Source organism: Paramisgurnus dabryanus, chromosome 9 (assembly GCF_030506205.2).
Source record: "Paramisgurnus dabryanus chromosome 9, PD_genome_1.1, whole genome shotgun sequence".
NCBI classification, from domain to species: domain Eukaryota; kingdom Metazoa; phylum Chordata; class Actinopteri; order Cypriniformes; family Cobitidae; genus Paramisgurnus; species Paramisgurnus dabryanus.
Window position 1 is genome coordinate 1,490,342 of NC_133345.1, and position 12,408 is coordinate 1,502,749.

Here is a 12,408-nt window from a genome sequence, read left to right on the forward strand (position 1 = left end):
TCGCGGTGTTTCTTTTATTCCTCGTTTCTTTTCCGTGCATTTGCTTTATTTATTTATTTTTGCTTGTTGCATTTAAATGCACATTTGATTTGTTGCCACATTATTATGTGTTAATGTATTTTTTAACATGTTTATCAACAAAAAGTGCGTTATTATAATTAATTATATAGCTGTGAAATATATACAAGAATTCCCAGCAAAAACAAAACGTTTTTATAACAATTTTCTATTACAATACATAATATCTTAAGCCACTTTGCTTACCAAGTAAATGTATCTCCATTTAAGCATTGTCAGATATTCACTAGAAAACAAGACAAAAACAGTAAGTAAGATATTAATTTACTTTTTTCTTTCAAACATAAATTTACAGACGGCTGGAAATTTTTAATAAAATAACTAGACATACCTATTCGGGTCTGCTCCCGTTTGCTGTGATGACGGGGGACTTAGTCCAAAGCACATTTTGAGGAATACTTACACATTTTACTTCTTATTTCTTTGAAATTAATTATGCATACACTATGGATTAAAAATGTCCCGACTGCGAACCTGATAAAACCCAGGTAAAAAGCAAATACAAATAAACCATTTTGATTTAGCAAAAGTTTACAAATAAATGCACTCCTTGCACACAACAAGCACGTCTAGTTACCATTCATATTTTGCGTGATTTAAGTTTCGTCGCATACATTTTGGAAGGCACACGATAAAAACAAAATAAGGCTTTTAATGTATGCCGACCTCATTCTCCGTTGAGGGCTTATCAATCATAATAAACGCTGTTAACTCTTCTCATTGAATGGTCTAAATCCAATGCTGGTAAAGAAATCAAATGTGCATTTAAACGCAACAAGCAAGCCGTAAAGCAATGGATGCAGGCAAACAAACGAGGAATAGCACATACACCACGATTAGATCATCGGGTCGCATACTTTGGAATTAATAAGAAATAATTATTCAGTCTAAAGAAATAAGAAGTAAAATGTCTAAGTATTTCTCCAAATGTGCACACTCATTACAATAAACGGGAGCAGACACGAATAGTTATGTATGTCTCGTTATTTTATTTAAAATTGATAAGCTGTCTAACATATGATATATTTTGATAATACGAAATGCTAAAAAAATAATATAACACCAATCGACAATATCTGTTATTGTTATTTTTACAAGTAAATTCATGTGTAGGAGAAAACAAAGCAGCTGTCAGTCCATACTATATTGAGTGGCCATCGTAGTGGTGCAACCTGAACGATGTTTTCCCTACTTCCGGTCAAAGCCGCCATTTTGTGAAATAGGCATATAGGTGACGCTGGAGCACGCGGCCATTGTCTCTGTTCAACAAAACAAGTATATATATACACATACGCATATTTTTCCTCAATCAATCACCGAATACAAGGTGCAATTCGATGACAACTGACCCTTCTCTCTAGTTTCATGTTTGTAAGGAAAATTAAGGGGGAAATTACGATAGCATTTCAGCCAAACATTCATTCGTGCCACGCTGCTTTTCTTTGAACGAAAAAAAACCCTCTGCTCCCCCTACACAATTTCTTCTCCTGTTATTTTATGCTTAAAACAAGCAAATAAATCTGACTACAGGGTAAGAAAAAATTCGTGAACTTTTCCCATAAACACTTAATTCAAGAAAAATTGTCCCACCCCACTGGCCATTTTTTATCCACAAAACACATTCGATGTCTGCAGGCACCATTGTCTTTGTTCAACGCAAACAATTCTGTTGCGTTTTTCTTTGAACGAAGTGCTCCGCCTAGATAATTTGACCCATATTCACATGGGTTTGTTTCTCGTTTTTTTTCTTTGAGAACAATCTATATAGCGCCTTCCACAATCGTTTTGGTGTTAGCTTTACGTAAAATAGAAACACAGAAAAGTACTGAGCGATGGAGAGACCACAAACGCGGAACGTATTATGGACCACGGACTGGCAAACAAACTGGCAACCACGCACTAAAGAAGCAAACTCTGATTTTAAACTCACCTTATTTGTCCCCGGAAAGCGCCAGAGTCGATGCACGGAGTGGACGGAACAAGCCTCGCTTCCATAGCCGAAGGTCAAAAATCCATTTAAACGTGTAGTCCCCGGTGTCCACTCGATCTTACCCAAAAAGCCGAGAAGCGATACCGCAATGGCATCCGGAGAAGGCGCTGGCTGTCGGGATGGAGGTTAGCGGGTCAGAGGTCCGGCACTGAAGGTCTGCGTTCATTATTCACCGTGTGCATTTCACTCTATATCCACTTTCTAATGTATAGCACTTGATAAGGATTAACAGTTTAAAAACAGAAATGCAAGACATCAGAAAATACATTTATTTTTTACTTTCATAACATGAGAGGTGTCATACAATAACAAATATGAGCTTTAAAATCACATTCCTAAGTTAAAAATATACATAAAAATAGATATATGGATCATTACACAAATCACTACTCAAAGGACCTATGTTAAATAACTGCTTCAATATTAATTAACAATAACATTTGGCCAAGGCAGTCCTTGTAAATAGACATATAAATAGACAAATAAAATCATGACATATATGCCGTAGAGCCTGAGATAGAGAAAAATAATAAGGAATTCTGCTTTTACTACCATCTCAGAAATATTGCCAGAATTAGAGGTTTTGTCTCAAGACAGGACTTAGAGAAACTTGTTCATGCTTTCATCACCAGCAGGGCCGATTATTGCAATGGTCAATGGATTTAAAAAGTACTGTTTCTTGTTTAAAAACCACTTCATGGCTACAATACATGACAGATATGCTAATCGAATATGAAACCGATTACTCGGATCAATAGGATCAGGTCATTTAGAAAAAACAAGGGTTCACTCAAAACAAGGTGCCTCAGCATTCAGTTATTATCAGCTTTCAGAAGAGATCAGATGTGCTTCAACAGTAGACACTTTTAAATCTAGATTAAAAACACATCAGTTTAACTTTGCATTTACTGAATGATTTAAAACAGTACGAATAAAACAGTACAAAAGAATAAAACAGTATGAACCTTACCTGTTATAAAGGGAATGAAGCTTACGGTATGGTGCTTACCTGCAGAAATAAATAAAGTACAATAAGAACACACAGAACTTCAATTTTCAAAATTATTTTAACATTAAATGATGATTATTTTACTGGTTTACCTGTTTGTGATTACCACAGGATCCCGTCACCTGGCTGCGGTCTTCATTTGGTGAACGGTTCTTCACTCATAATTGACCTATACAAGAAATAGAGAAGAATAATAAGCAATTCTGCTTTTACATGTAGATGTGTGCCCCAAGAACACAGACACACCGGCTCCAAAAAGTTTAAACAGTACACATTTCTGTTATTTTAATGTGGCAAATGTGTCAGCTTTAAAAGAAGCATACATTACCTTTTAAAGAGGAAATACCTTTTGCATGAAATACCTTTACTCCCAGCATAAGCAAGCAATTTTCAAAATGCTTTTAAAAGTAAATAGTGATTATTTTACTTGTTTACCTGTTTGTGATTACCATGGAATCCTGTCACCATCATTTTTAAGCTTGTAAAGCAAATAATGAAATATTGACTTAGTAGGAAAAAATATTTTGGAAGTATCGTGATAAATGATGAAGAAAATATTTTGCAAAGTGATGGTTAGCACACGGTTGATGGTACCTATTAAATTCCATCATATTTTTTTATTCCTACTATGGAAGTCAATGGTGACTATCTGCTGTGGGTTTACCATCATTCCTCAAAATACCTTCTTTTGTGTTACTCAGAAAAAAACTAATCCTCGTGTTGTTGTAAGCCTGTATGCATGAGTAAATGATGACAGAATTATCATCATAAATTGAAATATCCCTTTAAACTGTATTTCCCCCCTTAAACCTAAACTTATTTTCCTACAGCAAGTCATTTAGGTAATCAAGAAAATACTTTACCCGTTGTCTTTGTGAGTTAAACAAATACAGCTACGCTTCCAGGTCTGTCGACGTTGCTGTGGTTTTTCGACAGCTGTAGTATGAAGGGTAGCGAATGAATGAATACATTGCAAAAAATCATTTCTTACTTGTTATTTCGAACTGTTTTAACTATACAAATATCTAGAAAGTCTTAAAATAAGATGCATTTTTTGATGAGCAAAATGCCCTAAGAAAATAAACCTAGCCTTTAGGGAGAAAAAACTCAGAATTTGGGCTTAAAACAAGCAAATAAATCTGCCAAAGGGGTAAGAAACAAATCTAGATATAAACACTTAATTCAAGAAAAATTGTCGTAGCCCATTGGCAGATTTGTTGGCTTGTTTAATGTACATGCATGTACAATATTTCAATTTGTCTTGTATTTATTAGCATTTTGTATTGCCCAACGCTGTCTAGGTTGTTTAACTGTTGTCATTTTCTTATAAAAGCCTTTATAATTTATTAGTTTGGATGATTGCCATTCCCGAGAACCTCTTATATTGGAAGTAAAAGAATCATCTAAGCATTATTTTGTGCTCTTAGACATGTAGCCGTTTGATTGTGGTTCTATTTAATGGCTAGTCTATTCGTTTGGAATGGTCAAACGGCTATTAGATTTTCACTGACAGCCCAAATTAAGCCTTGTTTTAGCCTAGACACTTATTCGCTGTCTATTAAAAGTTATGTAGTCGTTGAATAGCCGCTTTTTTGATGACTAATGTATTCTTGGGCCGTGGTTAGACGTCTCTTGGATTTTACGTAAAACGACAAGCGAATCTATTTTTAACACAAAGGTCAGGGGAGAGCGCGAACGCAGTCCCCCACTATCAGAAATTTTGCAGTCGAGATTCCCACATTTGGGGAATTCGCAAAGGGTCAGCCCAACCGGAGTGCAATGGCTGAGCCTCGCCCTGGGTGAACCACCTTCATGATCATGGTGTCTCCCCTGCCAGGTAAGTATGAGCGACACCCTTTGAGGCCAGACGGCCGCATCTTCCTGTGACCGATCACATCGACGGCGCCCCCGGAGGCCGTCCGACTAACATTTCATTTACTGTGTGTGACCAGGTGGAAAGCGCACGAAGCCACGTCTGAGACCAAACATTCTTCGAGATCTACCCTGTTTTTATTCCGTTTCCAGCCCGGTTGAACCGTGTAGAGTGAAATATGTGAAACAATTTAAATCAAATGGATTTAAATTGCGCATTCAAATATATGGTTTCGTTATTACAAAGTAACTTTACGTGGAATAGAAACAAAAAAAAATGTACAGAGCAATCAAGAAACAACGAAAGCATAGCAATTTTAGAACGTGGATAAATAAAAACACAGGGCTCAATGACTTACCCGTTGTCGTTGTGAGTTAAACAAGTACAGCTATGCTTCCAGGTCTGTCGACGTTGCTGTGGTTTTTCGACAGCTGTAGTATGAAGGGTAGTGAAAAAAGTTTTCAGGTGTTTTTAACATTCCAATCGGTCTCGTTCGCTTTTGTTGCGCCTTCAGCTGTGTCGAGGATGTTTAATTCGTCCTCGTATCACCTCCGCAAACTTGTAAAGAAATTAATTAAATACATTACAAAAACATTTCTTTATCAGCGTGTTCATTTCCACGCAAGCTTTTCGTTAAACCAATAAAGCCAACGAAATCACAGCAATTTTAAAACACACGGATTATTAAAAACACCGTCATTCACGCACAAGAGAAGCAAATTCTTTTTTTTATACTTGACTTATTTATCCCCGAGATGGGGAGCGCACCATTCATGGAAACACTGCAATACCATGTTGATGCATGGAGTGGAAGGAGCAAGCTCCGCTTCCATTTCCGAAGGTCAAAAATCCATTTAACATATAGTCCCCGGATAGGAGACGTATCAGACATTAAACTGATAAGAACAGATACTACACTTGATCTTAGCCAAAAGGCCGAGAAGCGATACCGGAATAGACGCAGCCAAAGGGGGAGCCGGCGAAGGCGCTGGCTTTTGGGGTGGAGGCTAGCGGGCATTTAACTCTATACGTTCTCATTGTATAACCCAGAGGTAGAACGTTGAGCTAGCAAATCAGAAGTTCATGTTTTAATGCAGGATCTGATCCACGCTCATGAGAGAGAGAGAGAGAGAGAGAGAGAGAGATAGAGAGAATTTAGAATTTTCAAAAAACCTTTATTACAAATTAAAACATTTTCATAACCTCAAATCAGAAAAAACAAAGAAAAAAATATATATAGTAACGGAAATAACAAAAAAATAAGCCAACATAGGAGCAAAGAACAAATCATCTTCAATAACCAGACACAGAGCTCCTCCATAATACCAAATCAATTCAAAAGAAAGAAGATCATTCATTGCTTTAAAGTATCTAAAACCAATAAGGATTCTAGATTTAACTTATTTTAAAAACTGCTAATGTATCATGGCTTCCGGGTCTGTCAACGTTGCTGTGGTTTTTCGACAGCTGTAATATGAAGGGTAGAGTGAAAAAAAATATTTAAGTGTTTTGAACATCCCAATTTGTTCGTTTACTTAGTATTTTCTTAATGTTTTCGAGTTAAAAAATAATTCTTAAATCGAGATACATTTACTTAATAAGCAAAGTGGCTTAGAATTTAAGTCTTGTTTACTGAAATAAATTCTAAAATGTAATAGGTTAAGGCTTAAAACAAGTAAAAATATCTGCCAGTGGGGTAAGAAAAATAAACCTAAATTGAGTTTATTATTGAATTAAGTTGAAACTAGAATTAAGTTTATTTTTCTTACCCCGCTGGCAGATATTTTTTATTTGTTTTAAATATAAACCTGTTGATTTTTATAATTTATTTCAATTATTTTACAAAGTATGCGATCTGATTTTTTTAATCGCGGTGTTTCTTTTATTCCTCGTTTCTTTTCCGTGCATTTGCTTTATTTATTTATTTTTGCTTGTTGCATTTAAATGCACATTTGATTTGTTGCCACATTATTATGTGTTAATGTATTTTTTAACATGTTTATCAACAAAAAGTGCGTTATTATAATTAATTATATAGCTGTGAAATATATACAAGAATTCCCAGCAAAAACAAAACGTTTTTATAACAATTTTCTATTACAATACATAATATCTTAAGCCACTTTGCTTACCAAGTAAATGTATCTCCATTTAAGCATTGTCAGATATTCACTAGAAAACAAGACAAAAACAGTAAGTAAGATATTAATTTACTTTTTTCTTTCAAACATAAATTTACAGACGGCTGGAAATTTTTAATAAAATAACTAGACATACCTATTCGGGTCTGCTCCCGTTTGCTGTGATGACGGGGGACTTAGTCCAAAGCACATTTTGAGGAATACTTACACATTTTACTTCTTATTTCTTTGAAATTAATTATGCATACACTATGGATTAAAAATGTCCCGACTGCGAACCTGATAAAACCCAGGTAAAAAGCAAATACAAATAAACCATTTTGATTTAGCAAAAGTTTACAAATAAATGCACTCCTTGCACACAACAAGCACGTCTAGTTACCATTCATATTTTGCGTGATTTAAGTTTCGTCGCATACATTTTGGAAGGCACACGATAAAAACAAAATAAGGCTTTTAATGTATGCCGACCTCATTCTCCGTTGAGGGCTTATCAATCATAATAAACGCTGTTAACTCTTCTCATTGAATGGTCTAAATCCAATGCTGGTAAAGAAATCAAATGTGCATTTAAACGCAACAAGCAAGCCGTAAAGCAATGGATGCAGGCAAACAAACGAGGAATAGCACATACACCACGATTAGATCATCGGGTCGCATACTTTGGAATTAATAAGAAATAATTATTCAGTCTAAAGAAATAAGAAGTAAAATGTCTAAGTATTTCTCCAAATGTGCACACTCATTACAATAAACGGGAGCAGACACGAATAGTTATGTATGTCTCGTTATTTTATTTAAAATTGATAAGCTGTCTAACATATGATATATTTTGATAATACGAAATGCTAAAAAAATAATATAACACCAATCGACAATATCTGTTATTGTTATTTTTACAAGTAAATTCATGTGTAGGAGAAAACAAAGCAGCTGTCAGTCCATACTATATTGAGTGGCCATCGTAGTGGTGCAACCTGAACGATGTTTTCCCTACTTCCGGTCAAAGCCGCCATTTTGTGAAATAGGCATATAGGTGACGCTGGAGCACGCGGCCATTGTCTCTGTTCAACAAAACAAGTATATATATACACATACGCATATTTTTCCTCAATCAATCACCGAATACAAGGTGCAATTCGATGACAACTGACCCTTCTCTCTAGTTTCATGTTTGTAAGGAAAATTAAGGGGGAAATTACGATAGCATTTCAGCCAAACATTCATTCGTGCCACGCTGCTTTTCTTTGAACGAAAAAAAACCCTCTGCTCCCCCTACACAATTTCTTCTCCTGTTATTTTATGCTTAAAACAAGCAAATAAATCTGACTACAGGGTTAGAAAAAATTCGTGAACTTTTCCCATAAACACTTAATTCAAGAAAAATTGTCCCACCCCACTGGCCATTTTTTATCCACAATACACATTCGATGTCTGCAGGCACCATTGTCTTTGTTCAACGCAAACAATTCTGTTGCGTTTTTCTTTGAACGAAGTGCTCCGCCTAGATAATTTGACCCATATTCACATGGGTTTGTTTCTCGTTTTTTTTTCTTTGAGAACAATCTATATAGCGCCTTCCACAATCGTTTTGGTGTTAGCTTTACGTAAAATAGAAACACAGAAAAGTACTGAGCGATGGAGAGACCACAAACGCGGAACGTATTATGGACCACGGACTGGCAAACAAACTGGCAACCACGCACTAAAGAAGCAAACTCTGATTTTAAACTCACCTTATTTGTCCCCGGAAAGCGCCAGAGTCGATGCACGGAGTGGACGGAACAAGCCTCGCTTCCATAGCCGAAGGTCAAAAATCCATTTAAACGTGTAGTCCCCGGTGTCCACTCGATCTTACCCAAAAAGCCGAGAAGCGATACCGCAATGGCATCCGGAGAAGGCGCTGGCTGTCGGGATGGAGGTTAGCGGGTCAGAGGTCCGGCACTGAAGGTCTGCGTTCATTATTCACCGTGTGCATTTCACTCTATATCCACTTTCTAATGTATAGCACTTGATAAGGATTAACAGTTTAAAAACAGAAATGCAAGACATCAGAAAATACATTTATTTTTTACTTTCATAACATGAGAGGTGTCATACAATAACAAATATGAGCTTTAAAATCACATTCCTAAGTTAAAAATATACATAAAAATAGATATATGGATCATTACACAAATCACTACTCAAAGGACCTATGTTAAATAACTGCTTCAATATTAATTAACAATAACATTTGGCCAAGGCAGTCCTTGTAAATAGACATATAAATAGACAAATAAAATCATGACATATATGCCGTAGAGCCTGAGATAGAGAAAAATAATAAGGAATTCTGCTTTTACTACCATCTCAGAAATATTGCCAGAATTAGAGGTTTTGTCTCAAGACAGGACTTAGAGAAACTTGTTCATGCTTTCATCACCAGCAGGGCCGATTATTGCAATGGTCAATGGATTTAAAAAGTACTGTTTCTTGTTTAAAAACCACTTCATGGCTACAATACATGACAGATATGCTAATCGAATATGAAACCGATTACTCGGATCAATAGGATCAGGTCATTTAGAAAAAACAAGGGTTCACTCAAAACAAGGTGCCTCAGCATTCAGTTATTATCAGCTTTCAGAAGAGATCAGATGTGCTTCAACAGTAGACACTTTTAAATCTAGATTAAAAACACATCAGTTTAACTTTGCATTTACTGAATGATTTAAAACAGTACGAATAAAACAGTACAAAAGAATAAAACAGTATGAACCTTACCTGTTATAAAGGGAATGAAGCTTACGGTATGGTGCTTACCTGCAGAAATAAATAAAGTACAATAAGAACACACAGAACTTCAATTTTCAAAATTATTTTAACATTAAATGATGATTATTTTACTGGTTTACCTGTTTGTGATTACCACAGGATCCCGTCACCTGGCTGCGGTCTTCATTTGGTGAACGGTTCTTCACTCATAATTGACCTATACAAGAAATAGAGAAGAATAATAAGCAATTCTGCTTTTACATGTAGATGTGTGCCCCAAGAACACAGACACACCGGCTCCAAAAAGTTTAAACAGTACACATTTCTGTTATTTTAATGTGGCAAATGTGTCAGCTTTAAAAGAAGCATACATTACCTTTTAAAGAGGAAATACCTTTTGCATGAAATACCTTTACTCCCAGCATAAGCAAGCAATTTTCAAAATGCTTTTAAAAGTAAATAGTGATTATTTTACTTGTTTACCTGTTTGTGATTACCATGGAATCCTGTCACCATCATTTTTAAGCTTGTAAAGCAAATAATGAAATATTGACTTAGTAGGAAAAAATATTTTGGAAGTATCGTGATAAATGATGAAGAAAATATTTTGCAAAGTGATGGTTAGCACACGGTTGATGGTACCTATTAAATTCCATCATATTTTTTTATTCCTACTATGGAAGTCAATGGTGACTATCTGCTGTGGGTTTACCATCATTCCTCAAAATACCTTCTTTTGTGTTACTCAGAAAAAAACTAATCCTCGTGTTGTTGTAAGCCTGTATGCATGAGTAAATGATGACAGAATTATCATCATAAATTGAAATATCCCTTTAAACTGTATTTCCCCCCTTAAACCTAAACTTATTTTCCTACAGCAAGTCATTTAGGTAATCAAGAAAATACTTTACCCGTTGTCTTTGTGAGTTAAACAAATACAGCTACGCTTCCAGGTCTGTCGACGTTGCTGTGGTTTTTCGACAGCTGTAGTATGAAGGGTAGCGAATGAATGAATACATTGCAAAAAATCATTTCTTACTTGTTATTTCGAACTGTTTTAACTATACAAATATCTAGAAAGTCTTAAAATAAGATGCATTTTTTGATGAGCAAAATGCCCTAAGAAAATAAACCTAGCCTTTAGGGAGAAAAAACTCAGAATTTGGGCTTAAAACAAGCAAATAAATCTGCCAAAGGGGTAAGAAACAAATCTAGATATAAACACTTAATTCAAGAAAAATTGTCGTAGCCCATTGGCAGATTTGTTGGCTTGTTTAATGTACATGCATGTACAATATTTCAATTTGTCTTGTATTTATTAGCATTTTGTATTGCCCAACGCTGTCTAGGTTGTTTAACTGTTGTCATTTTCTTATAAAAGCCTTTATAATTTATTAGTTTGGATGATTGCCATTCCCGAGAACCTCTTATATTGGAAGTAAAAGAATCATCTAAGCATTATTTTGTGCTCTTAGACATGTAGCCGTTTGATTGTGGTTCTATTTAATGGCTAGTCTATTCGTTTGGAATGGTCAAACGGCTATTAGATTTTCACTGACAGCCCAAATTAAGCCTTGTTTTAGCCTAGACACTTATTCGCTGTCTATTAAAAGTTATGTAGTCGTTGAATAGCCGCTTTTTTGATGACTAATGTATTCTTGGGCCGTGGTTAGACGTCTCTTGGATTTTACGTAAAACGACAAGCGAATCTATTTTTAACACAAAGGTCAGGGGAGAGCGCGAACGCAGTCCCCCACTATCAGAAATTTTGCAGTCGAGATTCCCACATTTGGGGAATTCGCAAAGGGTCAGCCCAACCGGAGTGCAATGGCTGAGCCTCGCCCTGGGTGAACCACCTTCATGATCATGGTGTCTCCCCTGCCAGGTAAGTATGAGCGACACCCTTTGAGGCCAGACGGCCGCATCTTCCTGTGACCGATCACATCGACGGCGCCCCCGGAGGCCGTCCGACTAACATTTCATTTACTGTGTGTGACCAGGTGGAAAGCGCACGAAGCCACGTCTGAGACCAAACATTCTTCGAGATCTACCCTGTTTTTATTCCGTTTCCAGCCCGGTTGAACCGTTTAGAGTGAAATATGTGAAACAATTTAAATCAAATGGATTTAAATTGCGCATTCAAATATATGGTTTCGTTATTACAAAGTAACTTTACGTGGAATAGAAACAAAGAAATGTACAGAGCAATCAAGAAACAACGAAAGCATAGCAATTTTAGAACGTGGATAAATAAAAACACAGGGCTCAATGACTTACCCGTTGTCGTTGTGAGTTAAACAAGTACAGCTATGCTTCCAGGTCTGTCGACGTTGCTGTGGTTTTTCGACAGCTGTAGTATGAAGGGTAGTGAAAAAAGTTTTCAGGTGTTTTTAACATTCCAATCGGTCTCGTTCGCTTTTGTTGCGCCTTCAGCTGTGTCGAGGATGTTTAATTCGTCCTCGTATCACCTCCGCAAACTTGTAAAGAAATTAATTAAATACATTACAAAAACATTTCTTTATCAGCGTGTTCATTTCCACGCAAGCTTTTCGTTAAACCA

The 12,408-nt window shown here is 36.0% G+C and overlaps 3 non-coding genes across 3 annotated transcripts; all 3 read right to left on the minus strand.

Moving 5' to 3' along the window:
- Window positions 1–4,757: 4,757 nt before the first annotated feature.
- LOC135753510 (U1 spliceosomal RNA) lies at window positions 4,758–4,922 on the minus strand. Its single transcript, XR_010533683.1, has one exon. It is a non-coding gene; the product is annotated as a U1 spliceosomal RNA (small nuclear RNA).
- A 785-nt stretch (window positions 4,923–5,707) lies between these two features.
- On the minus strand, window positions 5,708–5,898 carry LOC135753454 (U2 spliceosomal RNA). The gene has a single exon (XR_010533642.1). It is a non-coding gene; the product is annotated as a U2 spliceosomal RNA (small nuclear RNA).
- A 5,678-nt stretch (window positions 5,899–11,576) lies between these two features.
- On the minus strand, window positions 11,577–11,741 carry LOC135753511 (U1 spliceosomal RNA). The gene has a single exon (XR_010533684.1). It is a non-coding gene; the product is annotated as a U1 spliceosomal RNA (small nuclear RNA).
- Window positions 11,742–12,408: the final 667 nt, after the last annotated feature.